This window comes from Fragaria vesca, linkage group LG2 (assembly GCF_000184155.1).
Source record: "Fragaria vesca subsp. vesca linkage group LG2, FraVesHawaii_1.0, whole genome shotgun sequence".
NCBI lineage: Eukaryota > Viridiplantae > Streptophyta > Magnoliopsida > Rosales > Rosaceae > Fragaria > Fragaria vesca.
The window spans coordinates 1,626,634-1,641,255 of NC_020492.1; positions in this window are offsets into that span (position 1 = coordinate 1,626,634).

Consider the following 14,622-nt stretch of genomic DNA (forward strand, 5'->3'; position numbering starts at 1 on the left):
GATCAGTAGCAGGTATGTCTTTCCCTTTTCAACCTCCATTGCAAAAATATCTGAGATGCTAAAATAGAGAAATAAGATTGGAAGATTGCTGGTCTAAATTACAGTTGCGCTTTAAAAAAGATAAAAGTGATAGCCAAATTAGCAGTTTGACTCATTGAAATGTCATCTTGTCACAAATCTCATATTTTATATTCATTGCGGTACTATTTTCCGTAATTATATGCGTTGGCCTAGATTTGCAAGGGTAAGAAAACATGAATGGCCTGACCTATGTTTTTCAGAACATGGGAAGAGAGGCCATGGCTTATATCAAATATACGATTGTTGCCTTGTGAGTTTATGCATGTTAATACGATTGTTGCCTCTCAAGTGATTTTTCCTAGTTTAAGGTTTCAACAGGAAAAAAAAAAAAAACTCATTGGTGCCTTGTAAGAAAGACTAGACAAATGCTTGTGAGATTGTGATCAGAGGTTTCAGTTTCCTGAAGCAAGGGATTTTCATCTCGCAAAGATGTCCTCTGACTTTTGTCCTCTCCTGATCAATCTCTTTACTTATGTACCTCACTTGAGAACTAAACCTCTTTTCAATTTCAGGCTATGTGGATGCACCACAATACTTACAATGTATTTGTTACCGAGAACTAGAAAAATATTCATGGAAATGTGATGATAAAATCTAAAGTACTCTATCTGTCAAGGAATTCAGATGTTATAGATACTGAGATACACCTTTTTTCCAACTGCACTGTTAGAGCTTGTGGTCGGGCTGGTGGTATAAATAAGATGGGTGAATTGTTTTTTTATCACGGAAGAGAAAAAATGGGTTCTTGATCATATCAGCTTTGTTATAATGATCCAAGCCTGCACTGCACTAGGCAATGACTACAGTGCCAAAGATTTAGAAAACATGATAGTTACCAGTTACCACCAATGCGGCAATGCCTACAGTTCAAGTGCCAAGATTTAAACATGCTTTTTTCCTCTCTTGACTTCGGTTGCTTTGCAACTAGTTATTTTCTAATGATGTGAAGTTGATATGAGGTTGGAGTACATCCTCAGATGAGGTTGGAGTAATACAATTCTACTATTGCTATAATGTGTAAACTTGATTGGTGCCTACTCAGCTAGCATTTATATTTGTGAATATGAATCAAAGCATGCTTGCTAAAGTGGGTTGGAGGTTGTTTATACATGATCCAGGGTTACGGAGTTCTCTTTCAAAAATGTTGAGAAGGTTTTTCTCTTTCAACCTCAATATAAGTATTCCTCTGGTAGTTTAATAACCTGACGCTGATCACGGAGTGTAGCTCTTCGAGAATTGGTGATGGTTGTTCTATCGATTCTTGGAATGATACATGGTCCATTGGTCCCCTGCGTCAATATGCCTCTAATAGCTGGATAGTAGTTCCTAGATTGTAGTTTGTTTACTAGCAACCAGACTTCAGTAACACTTGAGCTCGAAAATTCAGATATGAAAGAACTATTCAAGTTTGGTCATATGGAGGCTGCCTCTTAAGTATGAGCTGGATAATGTGCAACTCTCACATCCCATGTCCTTAACCTCAGTAAAGGTCGGATCTATTTTAATTCTTGGTATGACGCCAAGGCTATCTAGTTTGTGTTTTCGGAAAGTTCATTTTGTTTGATACTGCTTCCCATATTGAATGCTCCATGAAGCATTGTGTTCCCGGGCACAAGGTTGATTGGATTCTAGTGTCTTTGTAATGTTGAAGAACTATCTTCAAATAAGGAATTGCGAACTACTATGCTTCCTTTACCGGCTTCCCAAATTCTACAAGCCCCAATGCAGAGGCTTGCATCTTCTCAAGTTTCCATCTTTTAGTTCATCCTACATTTAATTTTTAACCCACAAAGTTCCAACTTTGCCTTCACAAAAGGTGTAAAGTAGGAGTCTTTTGGTGTTGATATCAGTTCTGATGGTATTTTCAGAGACCAATCGATACTTGGTATTTGGATTTTCTGCTATGGGATCTGTTTAGTTCCTGTCTGTTGCTATCTGTCCTGAACAAATTTGAAATTGTCGTATAAATTAAATGTTTAGAAGCTAAATGTGATTCCCCAATGTGTGGTTGTGTAACTGCATAGCCTATTTGTAATAGACATCGATCTTCTCAGTTGTTTGCTCTTTAGAGCTTGGAACTTAGCATCATGCACCATGTGCTTTATAAAGTCATGAACTCAGTTCGTAAGAAGCAATTTTAATGCACAAAACTGCAGGTAAGATTCTAGGAAATTTACATAGCGCCGGTACTATTGACATTTTAGTTGCAAATGAGAGACCACATGCCTTGTAAGAAACTGATAGTACTTTAGAGGCAATACATTGGAGTGTTACCTTTACTCTGCAAATTTACGAGTCTAGATTAAGGCAGAGTTGTCACTTGGTCCAGATGGTCGTATTACTCAAAGCTTATAAATTATTATATCTGCATAGTGCATAGTGCCTTAATGCACAGTAGATTACCATATTACTTGTTATAATTTGTTCAGTAAGTTTTCTTAGCCAGCAAGACAATAATCCTCTTTACCATGTTCACCACTATTAGCTTTGATTTTGTTAGTCTTAATGATACATTTGCACAACTCAAGCAAGATAGATAGCTAATTTTTTTTTTTTTTTTTTAAAAGTAAAAAAAAAGAAAAAAAGAAAAGATAGATAGCTTATTGCTATAGCAAAAATTAGATTCTCAATTAGCAAGCTACATAATTTTGTATTTTGTTAATAGGAACTGTAAATGACGAGAGATCGATTCTTCTTCTCTCTTTGATGTTGTGATCCGTTCACCATTAGAGAAGGACAGGCCCGGTCCTGGGGCAAGATGGACCAGACAAGGGTCTTGGGCCTCAAAATTGGGGCCTCAACTTTTTTATTTATGTATAAACATATAATTAAAAAAAAAAAAAAAAAAAAAAAGAGATAGAAGAAGACATGTGCGTCTCTCCTTTACGCACAGTCCAAAACAATTACGTCTTCTCTTCTACTCATAGAAGAAACTGAAGAGATCGAAAAAACAAGAAAAGAAGGGAGTAGCAAACCCGATCGAAAGAGCAACACAACTCAATTATATCAATCTAAAAGGGCATGATTTTTTATTCTTTCTTCTTTGAAGATATTTCTTTTCTACTTTGAAGAAATTGTGATTTTCCCTTAGTGTGTTCTTGATTTGATTTGCTAAACATTGAATATGAATATATGATGATTTTGAAGTTGAGTTTGAATTGTTTGTCGATTTCACATAACCACATCCTCTTTTAATTATTTGTAGATGCTATGCTATGTTTAGATTATGAAGAACACATACTCTTTGATTTCGTATTGATGTCAAAAATTTTGAAAAACACATTAATTTTTTTATTGATAAATTGTTTTGGGGCCTCAAAAATTTTCTCGCCTTGAGCCTTTCTCGACACAGGGCCGGCCCTGGAGAAGGATACAAGTCGAAACTGCTGATCAGCAATCCGACAATCCATCACAAAGGGATGAAGCAGTTAGATCATATGCGAGAAATCCTAATTCGAAAATTGGCACGATTGGTTGCCCATGGGCAATGTCCTAGCAAAATGCTATATGGGACTGTGCTACAGCAAGAGAAGTTGCAGTTAAAAAAGAGATGTTGAGAGAAAAAGCTTACTTGCTTAAAGTAAAATATCATAGTACGTTGTCTGCAAACACAAACTGATTTTGCCAAACTGGGTTTCGTATTTGACACTTGATCATCTTTGCATATTATGGTATGGAAATTTGATTTTCTGAAAGCATTCCTATTCATTACCATAATTCTACTAATAAATACAAAGATTGCATGTAGTGAGGAAGGCCGTGGAGACACATTTGATAATTCTTCTCACCAATCACGTACCATGCATAGATATATTATCCTTCATGTTCTGTTCAGCCAAAAAGATACTCGATTACTTGCTAAACTTGGTGCGACAAACACACTAACTAAGACAAGTGAACCACCTTAATTCCACAAGTACAACTAATTCTACCACGTTTACCAGCTGGAACGAGTTCTAGACTGTAATGATGACTTGCATTGCATATGGGGATTGTAGAGAGAATACATCGGTCAGAATTTCTCTTGAAAGTTTTAAGTTGTAGAAAATATACAATATGTATGAAACATTACAACCCAGAACAGAGAAGTAGGGATGGATGAAATAAATTACCAAACCCCATGTTTACAAGGTCCTGCATCTGCATGTCCTCGATCAGAAAGCAATTTGGTATGGGACGGACTTCAAAATAGCAATGGCAAAAGCGACCTAACATACCTTAAGCAACTGGAGTGGCCTGAGTCAGTCAGTTGACACATTAAGAAGTGAGCACCCGTACGGGGAACAAGCTTAAGCAACAACTTACAACTTTATAACTTCATCTGTTGATGTTCTGCCCCAAAGGGATAGTTTTTAGTTTTTTACAAGCTAGTGCATCGCCCTCGACGTATCTTATGATTGGTCATTTGAACCGTCCAATAGCTCTTATGTATAACTTCAAATTAACTACATATCGGACAACATCTATTCGTTGGTGTGATTAAATTAAGTCCACCCCAACACTTTTTTATTTGTTCAACTAATATTCGAATAATTTTATATTTAGTCTTTGGTAAGGTATTTCGAATGACGGGAGACAACCCTTTAACCCATGCACATTATGAACCGATTGTCGCTCGTAAGAACTTAATTAACTAACATTTGTGTCCAAGACAATTACCACATGAGAGCTGTCAGACTCTGTTAGTCTTAGATTTTCCACCTTGTAAACTCACACGCATCCGCATTAGTGCTTCAAGATGATCTAGACTCTGGTGGAAACTGACATTTTTTACTAACGTTATATGGGTATTGTAAGTCCCAAATATTTAACAATTTACCAATATAAAGGACTTGTTATTGTTGGGGTTTGAACTTGACTACGTGGGGTTCTACTCAACCAAGTGTCATCCTAATCTTGTCCACCTTCATTGAGGAATAATTTTATATTTAGTTGATATAAATATCAAATTTTAATGTAGTCGAAAATCTTTAGGCTTTCTACCTATGACTAATGAGTCTAATCAAACTTTTAGAATTAATCAAGGTCGAACTTGTAATTTGATTCCTTAACCAATTGTTGACCACATGGATCAAGAGATTTGAGACAATGACACATTTTTTGCAATTCTTCATTGATCTTCAGTTCAAATTTTAATTTATTTGCATTTCTCTTCAACTAAAATTCTGCATACGTTTCAGTCAGGAAAAGATGCAAACACCAATTATATTGAACTATTAGTGGTTGGGTCAAACACGTGTGATAAATGATGTTTGCGTATAGTTTAATAAGAGCTGACCCTCTAGTTAGTGTGTATCTACATGATGTAGTCTGATCCATTCCATCATCATATTAGGACATCTTATCGAAAGGGAGCCCTTCTAGTGAGGACCCTTAAGTTGAGGACTTAGTAAGGACTTAGTGAGGACTTTTCGGCTTATCCCGATCTTATATCTACATCTTGACCGTTCAGTTTATAGGTATTTATGAGTAGATCATTTATTCAAATTTTCAGCTATATTGAAAATTGTTAAGACATTCATAAGTGTGATTTATCAATTATGAACTTGAACGGTTCATATTTAACAGATTTGGTTCGTCCATTAATTTGATCTAGTTTGTTATCTTAACGAACACCAATTTGGGTGAAAATTTGTAGAAATGATCTACTCATATAAACCTAAAAACTGAACGGATAAGATGTCAAAATGTGATCGAAAATTGGGTCTTTTAAACCATAAACCGAAAAATCCTCACAAAGTTCTCAACTTAAGGGTCCTCACTAGAAGGGCTTCCCTTATCGAAAATCTACACATGTTAACTGAATATAAATAAAAGAATCTAAAAAGGAGAAAAAGAATATATATGGACAAGGGGTACCCATGGACAAATTAGGCTAAAGCTTCAATTAAAAGGAGAGTCTTCTTAGGGGTTATGTGTTGTAGTTTTCTATTAGACTCTTTCATCATAAGAAGAAAAATATCATAAATGACAAACTTTATTCAAGAAAAAAGTGACGAGTTCAGATGTAATTAGTTAAAGACCTTGAACTTAGAATTTGAGATTTTCTATATCATAATCTTAAAAAAAAAATAGAGGCTTGAAAAACCTTAATCTTAAGGGCAAGGAGGATGCTTGGGTCAATTCTTTAATGTGGTTTTGAGTCAGCAGACATTAGTTCTAATGAGCTAGGTAAATGGTTGGCGTTTTTTCCTCCATTTATCATAACGGAGCGCATTGACATTTAAGAGCATTAACATGGTATTTTTCTTTAATTCAATAGTTTTTAACTCTACTAGGCTCAAAATAAGAGAGTGAATTGTCTAATGTATTGGTCATGTTGTTTTGGCCACGGGGCTAAACACATGCCATTATGGATTTTCCCCTATCAATGAATACTTTCATTTTGTTAGAGGCTTTGTTGTAGTTTGATTTATGAGACTACACTGGGTTTCGTAATTGGCACATGATCATCTTTGCATATTATGGTATGGAGATTTGATTTTCTGAAAGCATTCCTATTCATTACCCTAATTCTACTAATTAATAAATACAAAGATTGCATGTAGTGAGGAAGGCCGTGGAGACACATTTGATAATTCTTCTCACCAATCACGTACCATGCATAGATATATTATCCTTCATGTTCTGTTTAGCAAAAAAGATACTCGATTACTTGCTAAACTTGGTGCGACAAACAAACTAACTAAGACAAGTGAACCACCTTAATTCCACAAGTACAACTAATTCTACCACGTTTACCAGCTGGTACGAGTTCTAGACTGGGAATTGTAAAGAGAATAAATCGGATTAAACATAACTATTATCATTCAGAATTCATCTTGAAAGTTTAAGTTTATAGAAAATATACAGTATGTATGAAACATTACAACCCAGATCACTGAGAAGTGAGAACAGAGAAGTAGGGGCGGATGAAATAAATTATCTAACCCCATGTTTACCGAAATTTTTTGCATCTGCGCGCATGTCCTCGATCATAAAGCAATTTGGGATGGGGCGGAACTCAAAATAGCAATGGCGAAAGCGACCTAACCATAAGCAACTGGATTGCCCTCAGTCAGTCAGTTGACACATTAGAAGGGAGCACCGGTACCGGGAACGGGAAGAAGCTTCGAGCAACAACTTACAACTTTATAATTTGGATTAATTTCAGTTTACCTCCCTGAGGTTTGAGTTTAACATTATTTCACTCCCAATACTTTTAATTTTGAAAATTTACATTTCTAAAATTTCCAATTTTTATAAATCATACCTAATTGCTAAAATTCTGTTCAATTGGGAGGTTAAATGCTAGCATGAAATCTTAGAAAAAAAAAGTTCTAAAAAGCGATTTATGTTGTTATATGACTATTTTAGCACTTTTAGTGAGTTATGAAGTCAAAATTAACGTCTGAATTAGACGACATTTCAACAATAGGGCATTATTTATAAAAATTAGAAATTTAAGAGGTAAATTTTTAAAATTAAAAATATGGGGAGTGAAATGATTTTAACCCCAAACCTCGCCGGGGGGAGGGTGTGTGTAATGATCGGTCATTGGAACCGTCCAATAGCTCTTATATATAGCTCTTATATGTAACTTCAAATTAACAAAAATTTACAACATCAATTTGAACCTTCCAATAGCTCTTATATGTAACTTCAAATTAACTAAAATTTGACAACATCTATTCGTTAGTGTGATTAAATAATTACACCCCAACACAAATTTTTTCAACTCATATATATTCCAATAATTTTATATTAAGTTTTTGGTAAAATGTATTTAGATTGAGGGGGCATCCCACTAACTCATGCACATTATGAACCGATTAAGCCCGCAAGAACTTAACTACTAACATTTGTGTCCAAACCGATTACCACCTGAGAGTTGTCGGACTCCGTTAACGTTATGTTTTCCACCTTCTAAACCCACTGGCATCAGGATACGAGCCTTAAGAACTCTGGTAAAAACTGACACAATTTACCAGTGTTATATAGGTCTCGTAGGTCCCCAGTACTTAGAAGCCCTACCGATATAAATGACTTGTCATTGTTGGGGTTTGAGCTTGAGTGGGGGTTCTACTTAGGGCTGTCACTCGGTCGGTTCGAATCGGTAATGGGTGTTACAAACTTCAAAACCAAAGCTTTCGGTAATGAAATATGACTTTCAATTACCAAACCAAAAACTTCGGTATGAGATAAATCTTACAAACTTCGGATGTCGGTTTTTCGGTATTACCAAACTTCACAACAAATATATTTTCAAAATATAACAAAACAATAAAAAACTATAAAATTTAAATATCACTTGAGTTTCTAGAGTCTGATAATACATATACAAAAGATAGTCATTTCAGTACACATTATCGAGTATGGTTTAATTTTCTACCGAAATAGTCAGGATGTAAATGTTTCCAAATTTTTATATGAACAAGTTATGTGTCATCTATGTGAAAGTATGTGTGTGGAAGAGTCGACCAAAATAAGTCACATAAGGGCAGTGAAACCTTTTTCGTGTAATAAGTGACGTTAAATTATGGTTGACCGCTTTGATCAAGACCCAAGCATTATTGAGTACAATTGAATTTTCTATCATAATTGTATTATACTATAATGATCACATCAGACGATCGAATTTTAATTTTGTGAATTGTAATCATTGGAAGCACAACATGCCTGGTAATGTGATATAACTTATTTAGAAAGTTATATGCATATGTACATCTTTGTAAACCAACTACAAAGAGGAAGCAAGATTTTCAAAAACCTTGTGAACAATGATGTGATCAATATAGTGAAATACGACTATGGTAGAAAAATTAGGTATTTTTGATAATGTTTTGGCCTTGATCAAGACGGCTAACCCTATTTACGCTTGTGCTTTTTATGGGGAGCCCTATCATCAAGAGAGGTAAAAATATTCCTAAATTTTTACATGGGCGGTTACATGTCATCTAAGTGGGTTTGTCTATGTGTGTGTGTAATGAATCGACTAAGACGGGTACGTAAGAGCGTTTTTATATAACAAGTAACATTGAATTAAAGTTTATCGCTTTAATTGAGACCCGAATGCTACCAAGTATAGTTGAATTTTTCTATTCATTGTCTTGTTTTTTACTAAATGGTATATACAATTGAAAACGTGAGATAAGATTATTAGTCTGTATGTTTTTAGAAATATAAGTCTTTAAATAATTAGAATTTCGGTAAATTCGGTATTTACCAAAAACCAAACCAACTTTTTCGGTATTTCTCGGTTTCGGTTTTTTTGATTTCGATTACCAAAATTCGGTTTACCAAATCATAAATTTTCGGTCGGTTTTCGATCGGTTTGGTATTTACCAAACCAAGTGGCAGCCCTAGTTCTACTCAAGCAAACTGTCATGATAATCTAGTCAATTGGCGAATAATTTTATATTTGGTTGACAATCATATAAATATCAAATTTTAATGTAGTCGAGAATTTTTACGCCTTTAACTCGTGACTCTATTCAAACTTTTAGAATTAATCAAGGTCGACCGTGTAATTTGATTCCTTAATTAACCAATAGTTGACCACATCAATCAAGAGACTTAAGACAATGACACATTTGTTGCAATTCTTTTGATCTTCAGTTCAAATTTTAATTTATTTGCAATTTTTCAACTAATATTCTGCGTACGTTTCAATCAAAAAAGATACAAAGATCAATGATATTGAACTATTAGTGGTTAGGTCAAACACGTACATGTGATACTGGTTTTCCCGTCAGCTTTGTGATTAAGGTATTCGCCTTTCTCACAAGCTGGCGGGGCTGGTATGGTGGTGGCGGTGGCGGTTGTTGTAGAGGACATCGATCTGGTCGGAGTCTAGCAACTGGTGACCAGACTTCGATGAGATTCCAGCCAAGTCTTCTGTCTATTCCATTTTCTCTCTTTATGAATGTTAAGGGGTGAGGCCTTCAAATAATTTTGTTTGTTAAGATTTTAGATAAAACTAGTTGGAATGAGTACAAATTATGTCATCTTATAGACAATTTCCTATGTTGTGTTTGGATGCGGAGAATTTCTCTGGAACTTAATTGAAAATAAAGATTTCATAATTCCTAAAAGTCAATTCCCTTATTTAACATTATCAGTTGGAATGAGAAGTGAGATGCTAAAAATTGTATCAAATGGACATTAACTATAAAAATGACTATGATTTCGTTATTTATGTCATCATTTAGCTTCTAAAAAAGGAAACATAGAAACATTGATGCATCCAATTTTTAATATCATTGGATGAAATTTAACTCATAACCTAGTATGTAATGCCTAGTATTATTTAGTCTAGCGACATAGTTTTCCCTTAGTAAGTGTGAGGTTGTGAATTTGACTCATAAAGTTGTAATATTGTTTACCTGATAAAAAAAAAAAAAAAAAAAACCTAAAGCATGTAATCGTAGCTCTCTTCTTTTCTTCTCTCACTACTTGGGCTAAACCTAATTCTTTATCACTCTCTAACTCACGATGAGAAAGTGACATAGTTCTGTTATACATGATATCAACATAAAAGCGATGCCATAAGTTTCATCTAGTTTGAGGCGGGAAGCATAGTGCCTTCACTAGCTAGAGGAAGCTAAGAACCTCCCATTCAAGAAAGAAAAATATAGTTGCCATTATTGTTGTTGTTGGGTGTTGGCATATCACATTGAATTTTTGTAGGTGTACCGTAACTAATTGAATCGATGGTCTCCTTGATATCTAGAAGTGAATAGCTTGTCATACCCATTTTATAATGCAAACCCCACTTCTAAAATTCAAGGACAAATGTAATCATTATGATTGGAAATGTCACCAACTGAGGAATGTTGTACATTCCTTTCCTTTCGGAAGAGGCAAAAGAGGAAAGAAGTGGAAGCATTTGGAACAAATAAGACCACATTTTAAATATGTGATGCCTATTAACTAATAATGTGTCCGGCCCTTTCTTTTCCTCTTTCTCCTTCTCCACCTCGGCCTTCCCGCTCATCAGCTTCTGATGCTTCTTCGCCTTCTCCTCCTCTGTCAGCGACTCATTCGTCATTATCGCCTAGATCTTTGCAGTGAAGTCTCCGGACTTGTCGGAGCGTCTCCCAGAGATAGAGGTGTGATCATGGCACTCCCGCTGGGCCGTGGAGGCTAGGGTTTCTAAGCGGGAGGAGGGAGCGAGGCAGGCGGCATATAGTCAACAATCCTTGAAGAGATCCATCTCACTAGCTTGCAAAACAAATATCCATACATTTAGACATTTAGTATGATCGGAGCCTCTGCTCGTCGTCGAGGGAGTTGTCATCGAGGGTGTCGTCGGGCGTCATCATCGAGGATGTGAGAGAGAGTAAAGAGTGAGAGAGAGAGAAAAAAAAAGTATCGGTATCGGATGGGATGGGTGACGATTTATTAATTATGTTAAGAACAATATCGCCTTGTTCTTGTTCTTAAGGGCATCTTTAACAATTGGTCTAAAACCTAAACCTATATTTAAATTTTAGGTTACCCAAACTTATAATTATTCGTATAAGTTTTGCATCTCCAACCCATAAAGGCAAAACTCAAATCTATTTAATCATTTTATATCATCATTTAATCACACATGAAATGAAACTTTAATCATATCATATCATATATAACTATTTTAAATTAATAAAATCTGACACTGGCCTACACTCACTCACCCTCATAAATTACATGTTTGGTCCTATCTGGTTGAGTCAAAATTATGGCTGCATATTTGGTCCGATCCAAGTCGATCCAATCCGAATAAGGCTGTTCAGAATGGATCGTAATTATTAAAAATGCAGTTTTTTGTGGATCCGGTCTGTTTAAGGAAGATCAAATCCTAAAAAAAATGCAAAAATCCGAATAACCATTAGATTGAACTAGATCTATTATAAGTCGTTAGATTTAGGGTAATGAAAAGATAAAACACAAAAAGTAGTTTGCTTCTTGTTTTTTTTGTCAAGACTTTGTTAAGTTTGAAACTTTAAATTGCTTAATGCTTAATATTATTTTGTGTCAAAGTTGGTTTGAACTTTTGGAAACCTGAAATATCTTTGCTTTCATGGAAATATGTCTTAAATTCCAGGCTTTCCGGATCCGAAAAAAAACCGAGATCCGAACCGATTTTTTTTGGATCTGGATCGATTCAGATCTTTTATTTAAAAATGCAAATCCGATCCAAAATAATTAAACAGTTCAGATCGCGGATCCTATTTTTAAAAATGGATTTGATCCAAAAGCAGCCCTAGTAAAAATATGACACATTTTAGGTATCATATTTTAGCTTAACTTGCAAAGTAAGTTAAAGAGAAGATGCGATTTTACAAATCCTAAGAATTGATGAATGTGCTACGGAAAACTTGTCATTTGAACTAGACTTTGAAAATTCTGTTATGCACAAAAAAAAAAAGAAGAAGAAGAAGAAGAAATGCAACACTTTATCTAGATGTCGATCTTCTCCATCACATAACAAGAACAGATAAGGATGCAATCAATTTTGTTTCGATTGGTCATAATTGTAACTCCCGTTTGCTTTGGCAGGGTTCTACCCTTGCTGAAGCATCTACTGCTTTCCATTTGGATTGCAGTACTCGTTGCCTTAACACATGTTTGGTGTAGCTTCGCTTTTAAAAAAATCAGGTTCTAACTGAACTTTTAGATTTAATGGTGTTTGGTAAACTGAACAAAAACAGTTTTTTTTCTCAAAAATTACAGGTCACTGACAGTAGCTTCTAGAAGCGAACTCAAGGTTGCTTTTAAAAGTTGTTGTCATCGAAAAAAATTACATTAATAAATTTTGTCTTTGCAGCACTTTTAAAACTAATATCTACCAAACACAAAACTATTTTAATTTACAGCTGATTATTTTTGAAGTACAACAACAATAGTTTTTTTAAAAAAAAAATTAGAGCAATACTAAACTAGCACTTAGTTGCCTTGGAGGCTATTCTGTATGAGTTATTTTGTTTAAAAACAAAATATAAGGGACACACTGTTGTGATACTGTTGCGCATGCAAATGCAATGCGTGAACACCACTATGAGTCAAACTAGTGCAACTCACCTGAATATCATTACCGACATGCTCTACATTATACTCTTGTTTTTCTGTTTGAGAAAATTACATAGTAGCACACGACCAAATTTAAAAACACAAAAACTCATTTCTGATAATTTTTGTATAAATTAGGACAAAAGCCCGAGGCCCATAATCTATGGTACCAAGCCTGATCTGATTTTTCTCTGCTAAATGACCAAAATACCCAACTTCACAACAGAATTACAATTAATACCATATAATATCTCTCCATTCTCCACTCTCTCTCTCTCTCTCTCTCTCTCTCTCTCTCTCTCTCTCTCCAACCGCTAGAACGACAGTAGCCGTCTCGACGATGGCGCAAGGAACCCATGGTCTCCGACCTCCGACCTCCGACTCCGACTCTCGGATCTCATCTCCGATGACGACGTGAATGAAGTCGTTGTTGCTCCCATCCCTGGAATAGAGGCGACGACGACTCATCTCGATCTCTCACCGATTAATCTCTACCACTCCTCCTCTCTCTCCGTCACGACCGACGACGCCCTCATAAGTCCCACGTACGACATGTTGACATTGCCACCACAAGAGCCGTAGAGTCGTTGTTCTCTTCCCAAGAAACGACATGGTCACCAATTCGATTCCATTACTTATGTTTGGGTTTGCTGGGAGTGGTGGGGGTGGGATTGCTATTGTGCAAAGATGAAGCTCAGATCAACTTGCTTTGATTTGTTTTGGCTTTCATTAGTGGTAGTTGGTTTGTGATTTGAAGACTACGACGACAATCTCATTCTCTCATCTTTAGGCTTATAAGGTAAGCTATTGTGCTTGTGACATTTTTCAATTTTCTTTTGTTTTGTTTTGTTTTTTTCCTATTTTGAACAAATCTCTTATTACTCTAAATCACGATTGTTAAAGAGGAAATTGAATCTGTTGCTAAATGCTTTGAATTTGCAGGAATATATTGTCATCGGTGATTTATTAGGATTGTGGCTCGGTTAGTATAATTATGTATGGGAAATAGGAGCTTTCGAGTCAATAGTAGCAGCTTTAGAGTTGACAATAGTAGATTCTTTAATCGACAGTAGCAGTTTCGTTTGGTTCCGGAGAAACGCCAGAAAAAATTGCAATATAGCACCGGTAGTAGTACACTGCTCTATCGACAGTAGCACACTTTTCTATCAATAGTAGGCAGTAGCAGGCAGATTGGTAGTAGAAGTCGACATTAGCAGTTAGATTCGCGGTAGTAATAGCCATTTCGTCGTCAGTAGCAGAAAGTTTCTAATAGCAACAGTAGCAGCTTTATGAAGGTCTCATATCGCAACAGTAGCAACTTTGTTTGATTCTGGAGAATTGCCTAAAATAACACATTTTTATCGGATGCTACTGTGCTACTCGGCAGTGTGCTACTGTGCTATCATCGACAGTAGCAGTTGATATGTAGTGAAAGGTATTATGATAAAATTATTGTGATAGATGACATGTGGATATTAGTTTGTCCTAATTTGTTAATTTGTTCTTAAA